At 42.6% G+C, this 23,746-nt stretch overlaps 1 protein-coding gene across 3 annotated transcripts in view; it reads left to right on the top strand.

Annotated features, from left to right (window-relative positions):
* Nucleotides 1-23,746, top strand: part of Ncald (neurocalcin delta) — a 408,926-nt gene that overhangs the window by 164,530 nt on the left and 220,650 nt on the right. The window lies entirely within an intron of this gene.

The raw sequence follows: 23,746 nt of genomic DNA, 5'->3' as shown, positions 1-23,746 counted from the left end.
CACTCCATCCGGGGAACCCTGACAACAGCCAGAATAGAGTTTCTCAGGGTTTGCAATCCAGAACTGGACATTGAAAGTTCCATTTTTAAAATGAGAAGGACCCCAGAGATTCTACGTCTACCTCTCTCCTTTTATAGGCAAGAAACCTGAGCCTGAGCATGGTAATGAATGCCCTTCAAGGGATCATACCTCTGGCATCAGAACTCCAAGATGATCTGACGCTGAAGTCAGTGGTTTGGGTCACGCTGAGGTCCCATGGCAAGAGAGAACCCTTTCTGTTGAGGAAATGTGTATAATGCAGCTGAGAGAGACTTAGCAGATCCCCCAGCTTGAGATCGTCATGTCAGTGACCTGATCATTTTCATCTCTGACAGTCTCCAGGATATCCTGGACTTCAATGTAACATATCTCATAACCTGTACATCGAAATGCCATCTTACCTTCTCCCTGACACCCTGTGTTTCTGTAGACGCTTATGCAAGTAGACAAGGCGGCAGGCCTTGGCCTGAGGCTCTGGCCTACCACCGCCATAAGTCAATGGCTGTCAGACTCCTCATGCAGCCTGGTTCCTCTGTCCCCACTACATTTTAGGAGACTCCAACTATTTTTGGTAAGAAAACAAGTATCTTTCTGTCTGCCAGTGCGTTTGCCAAGACACATCCTGATTCATTACACAGCCACCAAGATACAAAGCCCTAAAAATAGCAGACTCGCTTTAATGTTTCATTTGGCATCGGGGCTCCAAGTTCGTATGAACTCCAGTTGGTATTTTAGACTGATTTCATTTAATTTCCTGGGTATTATGCTCTTTGGCTGTGGGGGGCAGGGCAATTTGCTGTTTATCTCCATCTCTGCTTGGCTTTAGATTAAGGCTTTGTGCTTAAAAAGAAAAACAACATTTGACCACCCATCTGTTTAATATTTATTTTGCCTTTTCTTTTTTAAGCTCCCTTGTTATGTTAACATTACTGTTTCTAAATAGAGTGTCCATATTTGATTGCATTCTTCCTTTTAAAATCTTTTCCCCTTGTTGGTCTAATTAGAATTTATAATATACTAGGGCTAGAACCTCGCCAGTGCAAAACCCCAAACTACGTTCGTCCATAGATCGCTACGGTAGACACTGGTGACTCACCGTCTCTCATTTTCATTCATTTCCTTCAGTTTACTAAACTATGGCTTGTTTAGCACTGTTTCCTGCTCAGCATCCCCGTGTTCTGGTAAAGCTGACAAATGGTGGCTGTGGAAAGTGTGTCTTGAGAATGAGAGTCAATACAAGTGGTGCGTCATGGTCACGTCCTTCCAGTGGCGAACCTGGCTGTGGGCCAAGGAGCCAGCCTTGCCGTGGCCTCCATGCTCAGCCTTTCCTTAGTCCTGTGAGGTCTGATAGAGAGGGAGACGAATTAGTTATTTCTTGACTGACATCCAGGTAACTATAGCTCTGCAATCTCTCTTCCCCCCACCCTTCCTCCTTCTCCTCCTCCCCCTCCTCTCTCTCCCTCTCCTTCCCCCTCTCTTCCCTTCCCCCCACTCTCCCTCCCTTTCTCCTTCCCCCACTCTCTCTTCCTCTCTCCCACTCCCTCTCTCTCCCTCCCCTTCCCTCCTCCTCCTCCTCCTCTTCCTCCTCCCCTCCTCTTCCTCCTCCTCCTTCTTCTTCCTCTCTCTCTCTCTCTCTCCCTTTCTCTCTCCACTTCCTCCACTCTTTTTGTTCCTCCCTGCTCCTCTCCGTTCTTTCTCTCCCCTTTCCATTACAGTATACAGGCACATAGCTATATTGGAACATAATTTTAAAGAAATTGTTGTTTGTTGTATATCTTCGGCCATGTTTGTGGTTTGGGGACACTTGGAGGTCAGCAATTGCTGTGGCTTGGAGCATCTCTGTTTGGGTAGGCACTTATGAGAAACTGGATTGAACTGATTTGTTTAAATGCAGTCATTGGACTCACTGTGAGTCGGTTACCTTTCCAAGTCTGGCATTTTCCTGTGTGATTCAGGCATGCTGCTGGCCAAGCCCAGCCTTTCAGGAGTGGATGATGTTCTTTTAACATCTGTGTTCATTACGTAGATTGTGAGGGCTTGGGGAAACTTAAAAAAAAAAAAAACTCTATAGCTCAAACTTATAGAAAAAATCTAAGAATGGCACAATAATTATTCTAAGTGCCTTTACCTTGAGTCTCTGAAAATCATACTTTGGTTTACACTATTTGGTTTTTATTACATATTTGGTTTATTGACTTATTTCTTTCTTTTTCTCTCTTAAAAACTATTTGAGAGTTAAGTTGAAGACAAATGCCCCTTTTTCTGAAATAATGAAATGTATATTTTCTAAGATCAAATTCATTTCTATCAATTCAGATATCGTTTGTATCAGTCTGTCATTGAAGTGTCTTCTGTAACTGCATTTTTAATCAATTATGTTTCAAATTGTTATGTTGGGTCCTGCTACCCATATGCCTGACATTTCTCCATCCATTATTGTATTTAATTGAATGGAAAATACATTAAGAGTTCTTGGTTTCTGACAACCGAGTGCTGGCATATGTTTTCCTGGAAGCTTTAGGATATATGCATTAAGTCCAGGTTTCCTAGCCTTTCTTTTGTCTCCCAGAGCCCTGGGCTTACTGACAAGTTTTCAGTGAGCCAATGACTACAGATCCAGTATTAGGCCCCAGAAGCCTCAGCTGTGGTTACTAATAACCTGTGACTCTTTTCAATATAGGTCCCTCCTGTGCTTCAGTGTCCCTTGTCCTGTGGCCTATGAACACCCATGTGTAAAGTATGTACTTTCTGGTAAGGCCCTGTTCACAAAGGAGATATTTGGGGCACTCTAGGGAAGGTGTTCCTCTTCTGCTTCCTCAAGGCCTGTATCGTCTTGTCCATTAAAAATATAAAGCCAGGCCTAAGGCCTTTATGTCCCATCCTAACCTGGCATTTAATGTCTGACTAAAGAGACCACAGAAGATCTTTTCTTCATGGTCTTCCTTTCCTCTCGGGACCTTATTGCTCTGCTACTGTCCACTTGGCAAAAGACAACAGTAATTTGAAAGTGGATGGTAGGAGATGATGGTTGGATGAAACTGTCGGGGCTGCAAGCTCCTTCGCCAATGTTTCTGTGATTTCCAGTATGGATCTGAGCTCTACTTATACAAAGAATAGAGGCTCAGAAAGGATGAGAAGCCAGATAGACTGTCATAGGGCCAAGACTCCACACCTAGCTCCATTTCTTACTAGCAAGTGTTAGCAGTCCTTGAATAATGACTTGTAGAGATGCTCAGGCTTCTAAAACCACACATGGCTTGTAGGAGGCTCTCAGAGTTGAAACAACGATGATAATGATAGTTTTGCATCTTTATAACCTCCAGCACAGCTTACAGCTTCCTGCTTCAGCAAGGCTGCTGTAAATGGAAGCAGGTTCCATTTGCATGCTTACAGGACCACACTGCAGGAGAATTCTGAACTGGTCCTCTTCCTCCTCCTCCTCCTTTCCTCATTCTCCTTCCTCTTCCTCCTCTTCTTCTTCCTCCTTCTCCTCCTCTTTTTCTTCTCCCTCTTCCTTTTCTCTTTTCCTTCTTCTACTTTTTCCTTAAATGGAAATCACTGTTGGTTCCTGTTGCAGAAGAAAACACACACACACACACACAGAAAAAGAGAGAGAGAGAGAGAGAGAGAGAGAGACAGAGACAGAGACAGAGGTAGGAGATAGTGGAATAGAAAAAAGCCCAGGACAGGCAGAGCAGGGGAGATAAGGAGGGACTGGGGATTATTTTTAGTTGTCATTCGACCTGACCCACCTGAGCTAGTGAGAAGGGTTGCTCACCTAAGGATTCTGATGTAGAAAGTATTCTGGCCTCAAGAGCATCCTGTCATTGTCCACGGACCCTAACTAGGAATACTTTATTGAGCACCTGGGATGTTCAAGTCATCCTCCTGACTGTTATAAGTACACATGATTAAGATACAGGCACATCCCTGGCATCCCAGTTGGGTGCTCCTTCTGACATAGTCCCTGTCCTGTACTATGGGTCTCTTTAACCAAAGCTTCTCATGTTAATTGCTTAGTAAGTATGGGCCATTTGGGCTGACTCTGCAGTGGGAAAAGACCGGAGTCTGTATCTGACTTTCTTGTCATTTGTCTGTAGAGTCTTAGGGAGTTGTGGCATAATTCTCTTGTTAACTGCCTAGAGACAGATTGTCATGCCAGGTAAGTACCATAAAGGCCTCTGTCCTTCAGAAGCCTCTCTCTGGGACACCAACCCAAGCTTGGGATTTTCAGACCACGTGTGCAATGGGTTGCAATTAGAGAGTTCTCACTATTCCCTTGGTTTGGATGATTATGGGGAAGCATCCTGGGCTCAGGACAGTATTATCACTATGAGTCTTTATGATCACAGTTTAATTATAAAGGACAGAAGCTAGGACCAGGCAAATAAACAGGTGTCAGGGACAATGTCTGGGAGGAGACCACACGTGAGGTGTTCGAGTCTTGACGACATATCACCTTCTTACCACATCGATGTGTCACCAACCAGAAAACTCTTCTGAGGTTTTGAATCTCAGGGTTTTCTTGGGGTTCACTGTCATTGACCACATGCTGGTCTCATCTCCCACTTTCTCCTTTCCTTGGAGGTCAAATTGCTACCAAGTAGTTCAAAGGTTCATATAGTGAACCAGTTGGTGAACTTTCAGACTATGGGCATCCTTTAACCAGAAACTACCTAGGAGCTGCCCATGGGTACCATGGTATTTTAAATTCAGATGTGGGGCGGGGGCCCATTAAAAATAACAAAGATGGCTTGGTGGTTAATGATAATTTCTGTTCTCCCAGGTAATTTGATTCTAGCACCCACTTGTATTTAGATCCTACTCCATGAGATCCAAAACTGTCTTCTGATTGTAAATGGCATTGCATTCATGTATACAAACACACAAACATATGCATATACAGAGAATTTTAAAATGAAGAATAAAAAAGACACTCCTGCCAGTTAGTGAAGTCTATTGGTTTAGAAGTGACAGGAGCAGAGTCTATTCTGCTTCTTTGCTAGACAATAAGAATGTTCTAGAAAGCTTTATTTGTTCCAATAGAAAAAAACAAGAGGCCTTTGCAGATGTCTATATGTAAGCCTGTAGAACTCTGCCATGCCTGGGGATGACTACTCTGTCTATGGTAATCACAGGATGCAGAATCAGAGCAACATGGGAAACCCAGAGGGTCCTGACAGGCAAATGTGGTACAGAAGGGACAGGAACAATGGGGTGGGAAAGTGTGGTAGAGAAGGTTCCCATGGAGGAAGCAGCATGTGTTCTAGAGCACAGGATCTGGGGATACACTAACCACTCAGAATGTGTGGCTGCTCTAGAAGTACCTGTATTTTGTGTCCTTTCTTGAATATTGTTCATGAAGATCTTTGAATTTATACTTCATGAAAGAGGGAATAAACCAGTCCATCCTGTGTTTTTTTTTAATTGGATATTTTATTTATTTATAATACAGATCTCATTTCCCCATTTTCCCTCCCTAGAAACCCCTGTCCTATACCCCCTCTTCCTTTATGCTTTTATACCATTTTGATTATATGCATGTATTAAGGTCAGTTCTGTGTTGAAGGTCTAGCAATACAACAGATGCAAATAGTCAAGGAACAAGCAATGCAATAAACACAAAAAGTCAAAGAAAAAGCAAGGCATTAAACCCGATCACATGAACACTCCCATGATCACTGTTTTTAAAGGCTTATCAGAAAGACCAAAATATCTGAGCCTACTTCCTTGTCCTAGTGCAGTGTCATTTTCATGTCTGAAGCCTACTTCCTTGTTCTAGCCTAAAATTTAGATTCCTGCCTGAGATTACTTCTTTACTTCTTTGTTCTAGCCTAATATTTAGATTCCTGCCTGAGATCCCTTCTTTGTTGTAGCCTAAGATTTAGATTCCTATCTGAAATTACTTCTTTATTCTAGCCTAATATCAGATTCTTGCTTAAAGCCTAGTTCCTTGTCCTTGGCCAATGACATACTCCTGCCAAGCAGCCCATTTCCTTGTCCTTAGTCCATGTCAGATTCTTGCCAAGCAGCCCCAAAGGCTCTCCACCTCTCCCCTTTTTAATTTTGTTAACAAGACTGGGTCTGTCTTAGGTCATTCTGACAAGAATGCCTTTCTTACATGTCATGGAATATGCATTATCAAAAGCAATGCATTTCTGTCTTAGGTTGGTAAGGCTCTGTGCAGAATCTTACCCATCCTTGGCTTGCTAGCCTGTTAATTTAATAACTCTGTCTGGGGGTCCATTTTCAGGCTCAAGCCATGTACTTTGGCTGCCTACATGTTGATGTTGTTAAAGATAAGCTTTAATATGATGGGCAGGAATAAAAGTATTCCCAGGACAAGAAGGATCAAGCTATATATGCCATTCCTGAGGTTTGACTAAAATAGAAATACTGACCTAAAGCCATGGATAATTTTATTGACATTATCTGCAGCATCAGAGCTCAACAGAGCAGCATTCTTTAAATTCATAATCTCACTATGTAAAGTTAACACACCCAGAGAGATGTTAGGATTATGCCAAATATCCTACAGGTGTCTTTAAACTTTTTTCTAATTATAATGACAATCATTGTGAATTTCAAAAGTAACACTACTCCAATCATATTTGTCATGACACTTGGGATGACTCCTAACTCTTGAACCCTGAACCTTTTTCAGATAATTTGAATGAGTTATAGAGCATCATCTGTTGTTCCAGATACCTATATAAATCCTTTTGTATAATCAATACATTAGTAACATTTTTTTTTTGCTAGATGGTTAAAAATAGTTGTCTCAGAAGCAGTGGTGCTAGCAATTAATGAAATTAAAGCTGTTATACCAGCAATAATCAAGCCCAGTACCCTTTTGCTTCTGCTTAAAGCCTAACTCACTTCTTCCAGCTTTTTTTTTTTCAAATCACAGTTTTCTAATACTCAGGGCAGTAAGATGAAAGCTGGTTGATAGACCCCCATCACAGATATACCAGGTTTCAATACACTAACACAATTGGAAATTATACAATCAATGCACCTTACAATAAATACTGTAGAAGAGACAAAACCAATTTTAGCTTGACAATTAAAACAGCCTTATAACATGAACTAACCCTTGTTTGAAATTCAGATCCTGTCTCAACTTTATCTCTTACTATCGTAACATCATAGTGAGCTATAGCTAACTTCCAAATATGTCTCTGACAATGTTCAGATCCAACCTTCCAAATCAAGACTGTTATTTTTAATGTTGAATGGTTTTCTAGACCAGTACATGATTGAGTCCTAATAGCTGGTCACCTTTAATAAGAATACAAGAGACATTATAATTTCTCTTTTTGATTCTTTAGCCCACAAAGTCTAAAAACTTGATGCAAGGCAGCTTGTCCCATCTGGGATATAGTCAAGCAAAGGTGGGTCAGGAACATATTTCCAATACAGCTCCCCAATCACCCTTGTCAGGGCACTCAGCAAGCTCACAGATCGTCATCATTCTTTGTCTCAGCAACAGTATGTCTTACCAATCTTTTTAAAGTTCCATGGGCCTCTTCCACAATACCTTGTCCTTGAGGATTATACAAAATCCTTGTAATAAATTGTTGACAAAAAGTCTCGACTGCTCGACTACAATTGCCAGACCCATTATCTGTTTTTTTAAAATTGGGTATTTTATTTATTTACCTTTCTTTTTTTGTTTGTTTGTTTGTTTGTTTTTTGTTTGTTTGTTTGTTTTTTGTTTTTTGCTTTTTGTTTTTGTTTTTTGTTTTTGTTTTTTGTTTTTCGAGACAGGGTTTCTCTGTGTAGCCCTGGCTGTCCTGGAGCTCACTCTGTAGACCAGGCTGGCCTCAAACTCAGAAATCCACCTGCCTCTGCCTCCCAAGTGCTAGGATTAAAGGCATGCGCCACCACCGCCCAGCCTTATTTACCTTTCAAAACCCCTTATCCCACCCTCTTCTCCTACTTCTATGAAGGTGTGCCCCCACAATCCACCCATTACCACCTCCCTGCTCTCAAATTCCCCAACACTAGGAAATCCAAACTTTCAGGGACCAAGGCCCTCCTCTTCCACTATTGCCTGACAAGGCCATCCTCAATTACCTATACAGATGGAGCCATGAGTCCCTCCCTTTGTGTTCTCAGGCTGAAAGTTTAGACCCAGGGAGCTCTGGTTGAGTATTTTGATACTCCATCTAAGACAGACCAAAACACCCACACTTTGGTCTTCCTTCTTCTTCTTGAGCTTCATGTGGTCTAAATGTTGTATCTTAAGTATTATGAGCTTTTGGGTTAATATCCACTTATCAGTGAGTGCATACCATGTGTGTTCTTTTGTGATTGGATTACTTCACTCAGGATGATATTTTTCAGTTCCATCCATTTTCCTAAGTATTTCATGAACTCATTGTTTTTAATAGCTGAGTAGTATTCCATTGTGCAAATATACCACATTTTCTATATTTATTCCTCTGTTGAAGTACATCTGGGTTCTTTCCAGCTTCTGGCTATTATAAATAAGGCTGCTATGAACATAGTAGAACATGTGTCCTTGTTGTATGTTGAAACATCTTTTGGGTACATGCCCAGGGGTGGTATAGCTGGGTCCTCAGGTTCAATTTTCTGAGGAACTGCCAGACTGCTTTCCATAGTGGTTGTACAGGCTTACAATCCCACCAACAATGGAAGAGTGTTTCTCTTTCTCCACATCCTCGCCAGCATGTGCTGTCACCTGTGTTTTTGATCTTAGCCATTTTGACTGATGTGAGGTGGAATCTCAGGGTTGTTTTGATTTGCATTTCCCTGATGACTAAGGATGCTGAACATTTCTTTAGGTGCTTCTCAGCCATTCGAGTTTCCTCAGTTGAGAATTATTTGTTTAGCTTTGTACCCCATTTTTAATAGGGTTATTTGATTGTTTAGAGTCTAATTTCTTTAGTTCCTTGTATACCTTACATACTAGCCCTCTATCGGATGTAGGATTGGTAAAGATCTTTTCCCAATCTGTTGGTTGCTGCTTTGTCTTATTGACGATGTCCTTTGCTTTACAGAAGCTTTGCAGTTTTATGAGGTCCATATGTCAATTCTTGATATTAGAGCACAGGCCATTGGTGTTCTGTTCAGGAACTTTCCCCCTGTGCTCATGTGTTCGAGGCTTCCCCATTTTCTCCATTTTCTCTTCTATGAATTTCAGTGTAGCTGGTTTTGTGTGGAAGTCCTTGATACACTTGGGCTTCAGCTTTGTACAAGGAGATAAGAATGGTTCAATTTGCATTCTTCTACGTGTTGACCTCCAGTTGAACCAGCACCATTTGTTGAAAATGCTGTCTTTTTTCCACTGGATGGTTTCAGTTCCTTTGTCAAAGATCAAGTGACCATAGGTGTGTGGGTTCATTTCTGGGTCTTCTATTCTGTTTCATTTATCCTCCTGCCTGTCTCTGTTCCAATACCATGCAGTTTGTTTGTTTGTTTGTTTGTTTATCACCAGTGCTTTGTAGTACAGCTTGAAATCAGGGATGGTGATTCCCCCAAAAGTTCTTTTATTGTTGAGGATAGTTTTTGCTATCCTGGTTTTTTTTTTTTTTTTTTTAATTCCAAATGAACTTGAGGATTGTTCTTTCTATCTCTGAAGAACTGAGTAGGAATTTTGATGGGGACTCCATTAAATCTGTAGCTTGCACTCGACAAGATAGCCATTTACTATATTAACCCTGCCAATCCATGAGCATGGGAGATCTTTCCATCTTATGAGATCTGCTTCGATTTCTTTCTTCGGGGACTTGAAGTTCTTGTCATACAGATCTTTTACTTGCTTGGTTAGATTCACACCAAGGTATTTTATATTATTTGTGACTATTGTGAAGGGTGTCGTTTCCCTAATTTCTTTCTCAGCCTGTTCATATTTTGAGTAGAGGAAGGCTACTGATTTGGTTGAGTTAATTTCATCTCTAGTCACTTTGCTGAAGTTGTTTATCAGGTTTAGGAGTTCTCTGGTGGAAGTTTTGGGGTCACTTAAGTATACTATCATATCATCTGCAAATAGTGAAATTTTGACTTCTTCCTTTCCAATTTGTATTCCTTTGACCTCCTTTTGTTGCCTAATTGCTCTGGATAGGACATTCAGTACTATATTGAATAGGTAGGGAGAGAGTGGGCAGCCTTGTCTAGTCCCTGATTTTAGTGGGATTGCTTCAAGTTTCTCTCCATTTAGTTTGATGTTGGCTACTGGTTTGCTGTATATTGCTTTTACTATGTTTAGATATGGGCTTTGGATTCCTGATCTTTCCAAGACTTATCATGAAGGGATGTTGAATTTTGTCAAATGCTTTCTCGGCATCTAGTGATATGATCTTGTGGGTTTTTTCTTTGAGTTTGTTTATATAGTGGATTACATTGATGGATTTCCGAATATTGAACCATCCCTGCATTCCTGGGATAAAGCCTACTTCATCATGATGGATAATTGTTTTGATGTGTTCTTGGATTGAGTTTGCTAGAATTTTATTGACTATTTTTGCATTGATATTCATAAGGGAGATTGGTCTGAAGTTCTCTTTTTTTGTTGGGTCTTTGTGTGGTTTAGGTATGAGTGTAATTGTGGCTTCATAGAATGAATTGGGTAGTGTTCCTTCTGTTTCTATTTTGTTTAAAAGTTTATAGAGAATTGGTATTAAGTCTTCTTTGAAGGTCTGATAGAACTCTGCACTAAAACTGTCTGGTCCCAAACTTTTTTGTGGTGGGGAGACTTTTAATGACTGCTTCTATTTCTTTTGGGGTTATGGGCCTGTTTAGATGATTTATCTGCTCCTGATTTAACATTGGTAACTGGTATTTGTCTAGAAAATTGTCCATTTCATCCAGATTTTCCAAATTTGTTGAGTATAGGCTTTTGTAGTAGGATATGTTGATTTGAATTTCCTTGGTTTCTGTTGTTATGTCACCCTTTTCAGTTCTGGTTTTATTAATTTGGATACTGTCTCTCTGCCTTCTGATTAGTCTGACTTAGGGTTTATCTCTCTTGTTGATTTTCTCAAAGAACCAGCTCCTGGTTTTATCGATTCTTTGTATAGTTCTTTTTGTTTCTACTTGGTTGATTTCAGCCCTGAGTTTGATTATTTCCTGCTGTCTATTCCTCTTTGGTGTGTTTGCTTCTTTTTGTTCTAGAGCTTTCACGTGTGTTGTCAAGCTGCTAGTGTATGCTCTTTTCTTTTTGTAAGCACTTAGAGCTATGAGTTTTCCTCTTAATACTGCTTTCATTGTGTCCCATAAGTTTTGGTATGATGTGTCTTCATTTTCATTAAATTCTAAAAAGTTTTAATTTTTTTCTTTATTTCTTCCCTGACTGAATTATCATTGAGTAGAGTGTTGCTCAGTTTCCACGTGAATATGAGCTTTCCATCATTTTTGTTGTTATTTAAGACCTTAGTCCATGGTGATCTGATAGAATGCATGGGATTATTTCAATTTTCTTGTATCTGTTGAAGCCTATTTTGTGACCAATTATATGGTCTATTTTGGATGAGGTACCATGAGGTGCTGAGAAAAAGCTATATTCTTTTTTTTTTTTTTTTTTTTTTTTGATGGAATGTTCTATAGATATCTATTGAATCCATTTGGTTCATAACTTCTGTTAGTTTCACTGTTTCTCTGTTTAGTTTCTGTTTCCATGATCTGGCCATTTGCTGAGAATGGTTGTTGAAGTCTCCCACTATTATTGTGTGAGGTGCAATGTGTGCTTTGAGCTTTAGTAAGGTTTCTTTTATGAATGTGGGTGCTCTTGCATTTGGTGGATAGATGTTCAGAATTGAGAGTTCATGTTGGTTGACTTTTCCTTTGATGAGTATAAAATGTCCTTTCTTATCCTTTTTGATAGCTTTAAATTGAAAGTCAATTTTATTCGACATTAGAATGGCTACTCCAGCTTGTTTCTTAGGACCATTTGCTTGAAAAATTGTTTTCCCACCTTTTACTCTAAGGTAGTATCTGTCTTTGTCACTGAGGTGGGTTTGCTGTATGCAGCAAAATGCTGGGTCTCGCTTGTGTATCCAGTCCATTAACCTGTGTCTTTTTATTGGGGAATTGAGTCCATTGATGTTAAGAGATATTAAGGAGAGGAAATTGTTGCTTCCTGTTATTTTTGTTATTAGCCGTGGCATTGTTTGTGTAGCTATCTTCTTTTGGATTTGTTGGAAAAGGATTACTTTCTTGCTCTTTCTAGGGTATAATTTCCTTCCTTGTATTGGAGCTTTCCTGCTATTATCCTTTGTAGTGCTGGGTTTGTGAAAAGATATTGTGTAAATTTGGTTTTGTCATGGAATATCTTGGTTTCTTCATCTATGGAATTGAGAATTTTGCTGGGTTTAGTAGCCTGGGCTGGCATTTGTGTTCTCTTAGGGTCTGTATGACATCTGTCCAGGATCATCTTGCTTTTATAGTATCTGGTGAGAAGTCTGGTATAATTCTGATAGGTCTGCCTTTATATGTTACTTGACCTTTTTCCCTTACTGCATTTAATATTTTTTCTTTGTTTTGTACATTTGGTGTTTTGATTATTATGTGACAGGAGGTATTTCTTTTCTGGTCTAGTCTATTTGGCATTCTATAGGCTTCTTGTATGTTTATTGGCATCTGATTCTTTAGGTTAAGGAAGTTTTCTTCTATAATTTTGTTGAAGATATTTATTGGCCCTTTAAGTTGGGAATCTTCACTCTCTTCTATACATATTATCCTTAGGTTTGGTCTTCTCATTGTGTCCTGGATTTCCTTGATGTTTTGAGTTAAGAACTTTTTGTATTTTGCATTTTCTTTGACAGTTGTGTCAATATTTTCTGTTATCTTCTGCACCTGAGATTCTCTCTTCTATCTCTTGTAGTCTGTTGGTGATGCTTGCGTCTATGACCTCTGATTCCTTTCCTAGGTTTTCTATCTCCAGGGTAGTCTCCCTTTGTGATTTCTTGATTGTTTCTACTTCCATTTTTATGTCCTGGATGGTTTTGTTCAATTCCTTCACATGTTTGGTTGTGTTTTCTTGTAATTCTTTAAGGGATTTTTGTGTTTCCTCTTTAAAGGCTTCTACCTGTCTACCCATGTTCTCCTCAATTTCTTTGAGAGTGTTATTTATGTCCTTCTTAAAGTCCTCTATCATCATCATTAGAAGTGATTTTAAATCTGAATCCTGCTTTTCTGGTGATATGGGGAATTCAGGACTTTCTAAACTGGGAGAACTAGGTTCTGATGATGCCAATTACCATGGGTTGCTGATGCTTATGTTCTTGTGCTTGCCTTTCACCATCTGGATCTCCTTAGTGCTACCTGCCCTGTCTCTAACTGGAGCCTGTCTTTCCTATTATTTTGGTTGTGTCAGAACTGTGTGGGGTGTGTGTTGCTCCTGGGGTTAGAGCTGAGGTCCAAGATATGCTCAGTGCTTGGGTAGAGACTGGAAGGAACCAGTGCCCTGGGCCAGGAGTGAATTCCTGGGTCCCAGTGGGTCCCAGTTACTCCCTGTTTGGGGCGGGTGTTGCTGTCTTCTTACCTAAGATACTGCCAGTGTTAGAGCTCCTTGGAGCCCCACCTCCTCTGGGTTTTGTGAGACTGGGTGCAGAGCTGCAGCCTAGAATCTGCTCAGTGCTTGGGCACAGACCGAAAGGCCTATCCTGTGTTTTAAACCACAGATCCTCTGCTATTTTTCTCACCTTTTTCTGGCCACTTCTAAAGCAGATCAAGTCTACACAATGTGCGGCAGGGAAGGAACAGAATACTGTTGACTGGAGCTTTGGGAGAGGCTGGGGAGGAGCATGCAGCCTAGAGCTGACCCTGTCTCTGTCACTTCTCATGTGACCTGGACAAGCCATTAAGTCATATTCTGTTCTTTATCTTCTTGGGAAAGAAATGGGGCTGATAGAAGCAGTCGCCTGATGGGTGTGCTACACAATTTAAAAGCTCAATGGCCTGCTCTGTTGCCTGCCACTGAGTCTGATGCAATGCTCCCTGCCCCTGAGTCTGTGATGCAGTGCTTCCTGCCACTGAGTCTGTGATGCAGTGCTCCCTGGCATTGACTCTGTGGCTCCCTGGCATTGGTACTAAACTTTTCAAAGAGGAACTCTTCCTTTGAAGGATGCTTCTCTTCTAATGCTGTCTCCATCTTGGAGGCACAGCGTTCTCACTTCTTTTCTTTCCCTCCCCACACCCTATGTTCTCCATCCCTCAGAATGGCTTCTCCTCTGCTTCTGTGTATTTTATTAGTCTAGACTTGTGGACATGTAGGCTCTTTTCAGTTCCGTCTTCTTGAATGCTGAAGGCTTTCAAATGACTACGAAGTGTTTGCCTGCGTTCGCCTATATCCCTTTTCAGTGTGCCAAACTGAGTGACTGCTTGACCTGCCCCTTAATGGGCATGAAGAACAGGGAGAGAAGACTAGGAAAATGGCTGCTAAGAACAAATGGAGCCAGATTCCAGACAGCACCAAGGAGCCGGTATTGAGATTCATGTGAAGTAGTAAGCTATGGAAGATGTTGACCAAAAGAGCAGGCATCAGCTAAACACACAACAAATGGTTATCTAGATGTGATTATTTCAGACTCTCCATGTATTCACAAAAGGCAAGCCATTCCCAGGGCTGCATGGTCATCCAGATGTGATCACTCCAAACCCTTGGTGTATTCATGAAAGGCAAGCCATTCCCAGGGCTGGGAGTCAGAGGTGGCTGTGTCTATGAAGTCTGCTTGGCTCTTGAGCAACAGCACCATGTCTTGTTATTTCCTTTTCTGTTCATTGGCAACAGCATGTTGTTACCAAGTACTTCTCATAAGTAAAGCTCCGGGCTGAGTCTGGGTTTTTACAGACATTTCTATGATAGAACCCTCAGTACAGTACTTCATCTTGAACTTCCTGGTCCAAGCTTTGCTTAGCTCTTTTTACATTTTTCCCAGTGCTGGACATTGAACCAGAGCCTCGTGCATGGTGGACAGTACTCTATCATTGAACTATTTTCCTCAGTTCTTCACAACTTTTTAAAAATTATGTTTGTGTGTGTGTGTGTGTAAGCACACATGTTGTAGTGTGCATGTGACAGTCAGAGAACATTTTAAAACAGTTCTCTCACTGCAATATGTAGGTCCCAGGGACCAAACTCAGGTCATCAGGCTTGGCAACAGGCATCGTTATCTGTGGAGCCATCCTGACAGCTCCTTTCCTCAATCTTGAGAAGGGTATAGTGATTGTTGTGTAGCCATGTCGTTTTACAAGTCACCCAGTGGCTGGCTCTGCATTTATCCAGATGGAGGTCAGCAATCCTTACAAAGATGGCTAGCATAAGGTCGGAATCCTTTAGTTATTCTGTGTGTGACCTAATACCTGATGAACAACTAGGGGAGCAGGGATTCTGTTTAGCTCATGACTTTATAGAGTTCAGTTCATTGTAGTTCAGTTCATGGTAGTCCTGTGTGCTTGGACAACATGTCATGGAGTTAGAAACATGTAGTAGCCGGGCGGTGGTGGCGCACGCCTTTAATCCCAGCACTTGGGAGGCAGAGGCAGGCGGATTTCTGAGTTCGAGGCCAGCCTGGTCTACGTGAGTTCCAGGACAGCCAGGGCTATACAGAGAAACCCTGTCTCGAAAAACAAACAAACAAACAAAAAAGAAACATGTAGTAGAGGAAATTATTTCATGACCAACAAGAAAGGGGTATGGACTGTGGGAAGAGAAGAGAGAGAGAGGAGAACTGGTAATACACTAGAACCTTCTAAGATAGGTTTCCAGTGACCATCTTCCTTCAACTAAGCCCTAGTTTCTTGATGAGAGATTTTGCAAATGGGCTCAGCTGTTGATGAACTTAACTTGCAGAGTTAGGGTGCTGAACGAATGGTTACCCAATAAAAGCTTCCAAGACAGTGTTCTTAGTCTGTTATCTCATGCTCAAGAAGAACAAGGAAAGACAAGGAGTGAGCAGACTAAATGTGGATTAGTTAAGGAAAAGTAAAAGAGAAGTCTGGAGAGTGGGAAGTAGCCGAGGAAGACAGACCAGTGTGCTGCCTGGTGGTCTCTCCAGAGTTTCATGGTAGGAATGGGATAGGGAATGGGGTATCCTTATTGGGACTTGTCGCTTTTTTAATGCATTATGGGTGAGCCAGTGAGAAGTCTACTGTCCTGTACAGACTCTCTTGGTCCAGCTAGAGAGGCATATCTCCATTCTTCATCCAGTCTGAGGCCTTGTCACATGTATTATCTAACTGGCTCATGGTGCACCATGGGCCCTGCTCTTACTTCCTGGGGATGGTTAATGACTATCTCAATACCAGGCAGAGACCAGGTATCTAAAACATGATTGGGAAAGATATTTCATAACAAATAGTCCCAATAACCATCATCTATCACTTGACTTACATACAAAGACTTCATTGAGACTGTGGCAGTCTCTTGCTCCCTACAGTGTGCATTAAATTGGGAAGAGTCAACCATCAGAGAGGCCCTCATGAAGACTCATACCAGTGATGGCTGTTGTCCGTCTGCTGACAGGGGAGTTACGTGGCATGGGATGAACTACTGTCCCAGCTACTGAGGTTGGAAGCAAAGTGTACCTCTTTCAAATGTGAACGTGTCTTTGTCCCTACAGCAACACTGTGCATAGTGAGGTCATTGCACCTACGCCAGTGGCAGAAGTCTTACTAAGAGAAAGTTGGGCTCCTTCCCAGGTTCCCAGTATATACACCCACTCACATTCCTTCAAACCTGTGGGTCTGAAGGAAGCAGGAAGACAGAAGGGAACTGAGAAGGGGAAGGTGTGGGTTAGGAAAGGAAGCATCCTGTGGCAGCCACCTTCCAGCCAGCTCTGCAGGTGCAGTTGCCCACACAGGCAGTTGGCAAGCTGCATGAAGGGCTCTATTCTAATCTGGTCGAGGAGTTCTTTGCTTCGTTACCACCCTGGAGAGAATCAGATCAAGGTACTTTTCAGAGCTATCCACCGTTACATCTCTCCGGTCACACTGCTGAGTTTGCCTGTATAGGCTTGTGCTTGAGGCTGATGAGACCTGCCTTGCCTGAGCCCCGGGTCCCTTGTGTGCTCTGCAGCTGTGCTCAGAGAGGAGCAATGAGAAGCAGGCAGGCTCAGTTACAGATGTTTCTCTGCATTGAGGGCTGTATTGTATCTAGTTGCCGTTACCCCCTTGGCTTTGCCTGGTGTTTGTAGCCAGGGAAACTAGGGAAGAGAAGGGAATGTGGTTCAGCAAGCCAGGGTGTATGGAGAAGGAGTACTGGAATCAGAAAGCATGGTCTATGCCTAGTGGAGAGGTGTTTTATAAGTCTAGGCTGAGGCAGAAGCCCAGGAAAATGTGAATTGTTAGCGGCTTCATCTGCTGGACTGGCAATCCTGAGTCTCTCCCATTTACATTCTTCATGTGGACAATACCTTGTGCTCTCTCTTGCCTCCGAAAGAAAGGGTGAGAATGAGCAACCATCTGGGGCGTCCTCCCAACTCCCACTTGCTCTCCTGGCCAGCAACTTCCTGGGATGAACTTGGATCAAACACGGCCCTGGCAGCAGGGAGCATTATGGGTAAGCCAGTGAGAAGTCTACTTGTTCTGTACAGACTCCTCTGGCCCAGTGAGAGAGGCATTTCTCCATTATTGATCTAGTCTGGGGGGCTGTCACATGTATTTTCTAACTGGCTCATGATGTACCATGGGCCCTGCTCTTACTTCCTCGGGTGGGCTAAAGAGGAATGTCTTCCTTTTTAGATGAGATGACCAACTAAAGTTCTCTTCCTGGACTAAAAATAAGTCTTTAAATATTGCACACAGCAGGTCATCCGTCTCCTGGCTCCTGTGCAGTCTGCACTTTGCCAGCAGTGTCTATGTCCTGACCTGGGGCTCCATGCTCTAAAGAGAAAAGAGGCTTCAGTAGGGAAGGTGACAGTCACTTGATCCCACTGGTAGATTTTTGAGGAATAGTTTAAAACTAGATAGACTAAGAGTGGCCACGCTTTCATAGCTTGAGAATTGGGACAAACAGCCATTGTGGAACCCTGAAAGAGGTCAAGGGAACTCAAGTCTGTGAGGTGAATTGCCTTGTTTAGGACTGTTAATTAATTAGCTAATTAATTAATTAATTAATTAATGTAACAGCAGTTGAATGCTGGGCCCTGAGAAATGTTCTGAGGCACTAGTTCCAGGAGACCTCAGAGGCAGCCTCAGGAGCCTTTCAAACACAGATGCCTCCAAACCAAGCCAGGGAAAGTCAAAGCTGCCACTGAAGGACACAGGAGGAACTGCTAAGCACACTTGAGTCACCCTGTGTCTTAGTGAGGGTTTTTATGGCTGGCATGAAACACCATGACTAAGAGAACTTGGGGAGGAAAGAGTTAATTCAGTTTACACTTCCACATTACTGTTTACCCCTGAAAGGAAGTCAGAATAGTAACTCAAGCAGAGCAGGAACCTAGAAGCAGGATCTGATGCAGAGGCCATGGAGGGGTGCTGCTTACCAGTTTGCTTATCATGGCTTGCCCAGCCTGCTTTCTTATAGAACCGAGGACCCCTGACCCAGGGACAGCATCACCCACAATGGGCTGGGCCCTACCACATTAATCACCAGCTAAGAAAATGCTCTACAGACTTACCTAGGGCCTGATCTTTTGAAGACATGTTTTAAATTGAGATTTCTTCCTTTCTGGTGATTGTAGCTTGTGTCTGATTGATGTAAAATTATCTAGCATACCCTGTAAATATTCTTTTTCCAGGCCTTCTTTCTGTCACTAACAATTGTACCATATATATAAAAGCATATAGCAATATGGGTTATAATCTTGTATTCTATTCTCCGCCTTATATTTTAGCTCAGGAATGTATACTGCAGCGCATTGTATTTATGATCTGTCGTCACCTGTTCCCAATGTCAATAGCACATATTGTTGTTTTATTACAGCAACATTCTATTTCTACCTACTTTCAACCTGCCATGTTGTGGAACAAATCCCACGGAATTTCAGGGGCAGATGACAGTTACCGGTGCTTGTGTCTGGCTTCTGAGCCTGCATGTTAGCTGGGCTTGGCTGGGCTTGGCTCCTGGCTGAGAGCTCAGATCTGATGATGCCTCACAGACATTTGTTCTTGGGCTAGCAGGCGGCCGGGGCATATTCTCACAGCTGTATCAGAAATTCAACACCGGAAGTGGAAAGATACGATGTCTTTTATGCTGAAAGCTTAGACACTGCTCACTGTCACTTCTGCCCATGTCCCAGGAACCAAAGCAAGCCTCCCAGACAATAACAACATTTCTGAGGCAGATTCAAGCCACAGAGACACATACTAGACTCCTAGTGGAGCCACTATAGGATCCCATTGCAGAGCCAGGAGTGGTGGGTAGGGGGACAGGGCCATTTGTTGGCTATATAGCTGCATGGGGAGAGGGCATCTGGCCCAGCAGACTCCCAAAAAGGCTCTCTCATTCCCTTTGCCTTTAGTTTCACTGTCGACCCTGATTTTCAGGATACCTAGTCCTGCAAGCTCCTGAGCCATGTGGCAGTTACACAACACAAGTATGGTTGGTTTTTTGTCCCCCCACCCTCCCTCCTCAGACATTTTCAGGTTTGTTGAGTCAGTTACCACTTGCCCATCTGCTTTCCAACAGAGATTTCATCGCTGTTATCTCTTTGTCCCTGTAGGTGTTTGCCTGTAATAAAATCCGTTTGCTGTCATTTGTAGGCTTTGGGAGGAAAGTAAGGCTAAACGCCCACTTTCACTCTGTCATCTGGGCCCACCTGGCTCTTTCTTGACACCGGAATGATCAGCGGCCTTTCCCACACCAGATACTCCAACTTGAATTGTGGCTGCTCTGAGCCTTATGTTGCCTGGAGACCATCAAGTAGAGGAACTCTGATGAAGTGCCTGATGTCATGGTGACTCACCTCTCAGTCCGGATTGTAGGGGCACAACGTCACTGTAGAACAGCCCTTTTTGACTCAGTCATGTGTATATAAACCCAGACTTGAAGATACCATCTAGCTCATTGGTGTTCTAACCATATAGTATTATATTTTATCTGAAGCTGGGTCACAAAATTTGGACTATGTACACAGACAGACAGATAGACAGACAGACGAACAGACAGTCTCTCTCTCTCTCTCTCTCTCTCTCTCTCTATCTCTATCTCTATCTCTATCTCTATCTCTATCTCTATCTCTCGCTAGATATTCTTAGATCCAAGTGTGGTGATTTATATATGCATGGCCCAGGGAGTGACACTATTAGGAGGTGTGGTCTTGTTGGAGGAAGCGTGGGTGTGGCTTTGAGACCTTTCTCCTAGCTACCTGAGGAGTCAGTCTTCTTCTGTTTGCCTTCAGAACAAAATGTGAAACCCTCAGTTCCTCCTGAAACATGCCTGCCTAGATGCTGCCATGTTCCTACCATGATCAAAATTGACTGAACCTCAGAACCTGTAAGCCAGCCCCAATTAAATGTTTTCCTTATTAAAGTTGCCTTGGTCATGGTGTCTGCTTACAGCAGCAAAACCCTAACTAAGACATCAAGTAAAATGAAAAAAAAAGTTAAAATTCAGTGTCTTCCCCCCCGCCCCCCCCCCCCGCCGCCCAGGTTATTAGTAATAGTGCTAACACTTTACACACCATGGTTTGATCGCGACTTGGTATTTACAGGGGCTGACCCCTGGCATTTCATATTATTCAGATGGGGAAGAGGTACAAGAACACGGTGGTACAAACATTACGCCCTGATGCCTTTTAACCCACAGCCCCGCTGATGGCACTGGGGGTTCACAACAAACCCTGAAGGAGTTACTTTAGGCAAAAACCATCTCAAAACGTTTTGTTTGCTGGTAAGATGGCCACAAACATTTCCAAGAAAGAACAGAGTGGGACTAATCTGCAACCAGAAAACTTGGGTTCAAATTCCCATTTGGCCATTAGGTTCCTATGATGTTAGTAAGTTAATCTCAGTTGAGAAACAAGTCTTCCTGCTTGTTGGATTGTCGGGGAAACTAAAGAGACAAAGGAGTTCTGTCTGCTAAGTAAGTGCTGTACTCAGAGACAAATCTGATTTGGAGGGGCTTGTGAATATCAGCAGCTTACAGAAGGGAATCGGTGTAAGCAGCCCATTGTTAGGAGGCTTCTGCTCTCTGGGGACTCTATTTCTTGCCCACTGAATGATGCTTCAATTTGCTTACTATCCGATACACTTAAAAATAAACTCCTGGTAAGGATGCAGCGCATGGTAGCCATGTTCTAAGACACTTTGCATAGATCAGGTCATCTCCTTGGGACAACTTGTTGAAGTGGGTGTTATAGTAGTGTTATTGCTCTTGCTTTAATATGAAGGAAACCAAGGCTCCAGAAGGTATGTGTGTAGGTAAAGACTACCTCGTTGACTGGTGCATCCAGGATGTACCAACCAGCAGCTTACCTCCAGGGTATCATCGCCTACACTCTGGGGCTCTGGGGCAACCTCCATGCACACTACCATTCTCCCCTAATGTTCCTTTCCAGGCTCTTTTCCCTGAGTGTCACTGCATGTGACAGTTCTTTCCCAGTACTCACTCCTGTACACACGCTCCATATCCGTGGCTTTAACTGTTATCTATATTAGTTACTTGGCTTGTTGCAATGGCCAAACACCTAACAAGAAGCAACTGAAGAAAGGAAGAGTTGATTTGGGCTCACAGTTCAAGAGAGGATATAGTCCATCACTCAAAAAGGGTGTGGCAGTGGGTGTCCTGCGCTGTCAGGAAGCAGAGTGAGACAGGAAGTGGAGCCAGGCTAGGAAAGGCCTGCCCCTCATGACCTACTTTCTCCAGCAGGACTCTGACTCCTAAAGGTTCTGCAGCCTTCCAAAATAGCACTGCCAGCTGGTGACCACATGTTCACATACATGAGCCCCTGGGGGACAGTTCCCATGAAGACACAACACCATCTATCTACTAATGGATTCCTGACTTCTATCTCTTGGCTCTCAGAGAGGCTGATCCAACGGCTTATTGTCTTTATTTGAGTACCACTTCCAAGTCCTTGTATGTAAAATTTACTAATGATGTTTCTTCTTACGGTTTCTGCTCCTTCTCAGACTTCACTGTGGCAGGCAAGTTCAAGGTGTGAGAATAGCTTTCAGTGTCCTTATTCATCTCTGTATCCATCTAGTATGGCCTTTGTCTTACTTATGTTGCTCAACTCTGTTGATGTGCGTGTCTTCAGCCAACACCCTAGTCCAGATCAGCATTGGCACTTGCAATCCTCTGGTCCATACTGCACAGTACAGTAAGCAAGATCTATCTATGACATGAAAGTAACCATGAGCCTTCATGTTTAGACCCCTTTGGAGCCTCCCAGTGACTTTCAAATGAAGCTACCTTCCTCACCTTGGCTCCTGAGGCAGGTGGGAGCTGCCTTCCTCCTTGTTCTTCCATTTTTTTTCTATAACCAGAGTAAATTTCCTTTAGCACGGCGGCCCTCTCATGAAAAAGCTTGTATGACTTGTCCTGAGAAGAGTCCCCACCCACTCACTCCCTTTCCACGTTCAGATCTTTCCCTTCTTCAGATATTCATTTAAAGAGAACTTTTTTCCTCTGGGAAGCCTTTCTTGACTTTGGAGACTGTAAGTGCATTTGATTATCCTATGTAACACTTAACATAATTTATTGCAATTGCTAGTTTAATTGTCCATCTCTGTGGCTACACTGTAAATCCCCTGAAGCCAGGCTCCATGTGGGTCCAAGCTCATTAATCCTTGAAACTAACAAATGTCTGGCACAAAACAAAACTATTACTGAATATTGAATGTTACATAAACCCATCAAAAGGTATAAATTACTCAAATAAGACCCCCCAAAATTCAATGCTTTTTGTCTTTAGTAGATCAGATCTCCAAGTGAGGAGACACACTGGAGACAAATCCTTGCTTTATTCAAGATGTTGCGAAACCAAAGAAAGTAAAAGGCAGATAGATGTTTCTCCTCGTCCTTCAGAGTTTTCCCCGTCTGAAAGAGGTGCAGATGCACTGTTAGCTCTGATCACTTGCATCCCCAGAGCAGCAATATGCTGGTGAGGCGGTGGTCAGAGACAGGGAACAGTTCAGGGGGCTCTAAATGCACCATGTCCCAGGAAGTGGGAATCACTCAAAACCATGTATCCGACACCGGCTGCTTCTCTCTTGGCTTCCAGAGGAATTGATCCAAATGCTTCTTGTCTTCCCCCGAGTTAAAACCACTTCCAGCTAGCTCCTCAGACAAAAAGCAAAAGCATGCTCATGAGCTTTCTTCTTCTTCCCCCACCCAGGAGACAGATGGCATCTGCCGCTCCGTTTGGCTTTTACCCACAACTCTTCAAGCACTAAAATCCTTGGGGACAGAAGATTCACTGGACACTTAGAAAAACCTTGAAATCAGGGTGTGGGCATTGTGCTCACACTCACTTTCTTGAAGCCTGGTGACCAAATGCGTAATTATCCTAACCAGTCATGGTCTGTGTTCAGTAGCAGAAGACATGCTGTTGGCCATACCAGGCTTCAGCGTATCAGCTCGGGTGCTTTACTAAACAAGTTATTCCACGGGCACCAGGACTTAATCTCTTCTGTGTCCATACAAAGTTTCTTCATTTTACAGATGAATCCTGTGGCCAATAGCAGGTCTAGCCTTTCACCAGGGATGACGTTATTCATGGGATCCATTACCCTCCTATCTCGTTCCCATGAATTACATGGCAGGGTTTATAATTAAAAGCCTATTTTTACATAC

This window comes from Arvicanthis niloticus, chromosome 13 (assembly GCF_011762505.2).
Source record: "Arvicanthis niloticus isolate mArvNil1 chromosome 13, mArvNil1.pat.X, whole genome shotgun sequence".
Taxonomy (NCBI): domain Eukaryota; kingdom Metazoa; phylum Chordata; class Mammalia; order Rodentia; family Muridae; genus Arvicanthis; species Arvicanthis niloticus.
Note: the sequence above shows the minus strand (reverse complement) of the source record. Positions and strands in the feature narration are given on the sequence as shown.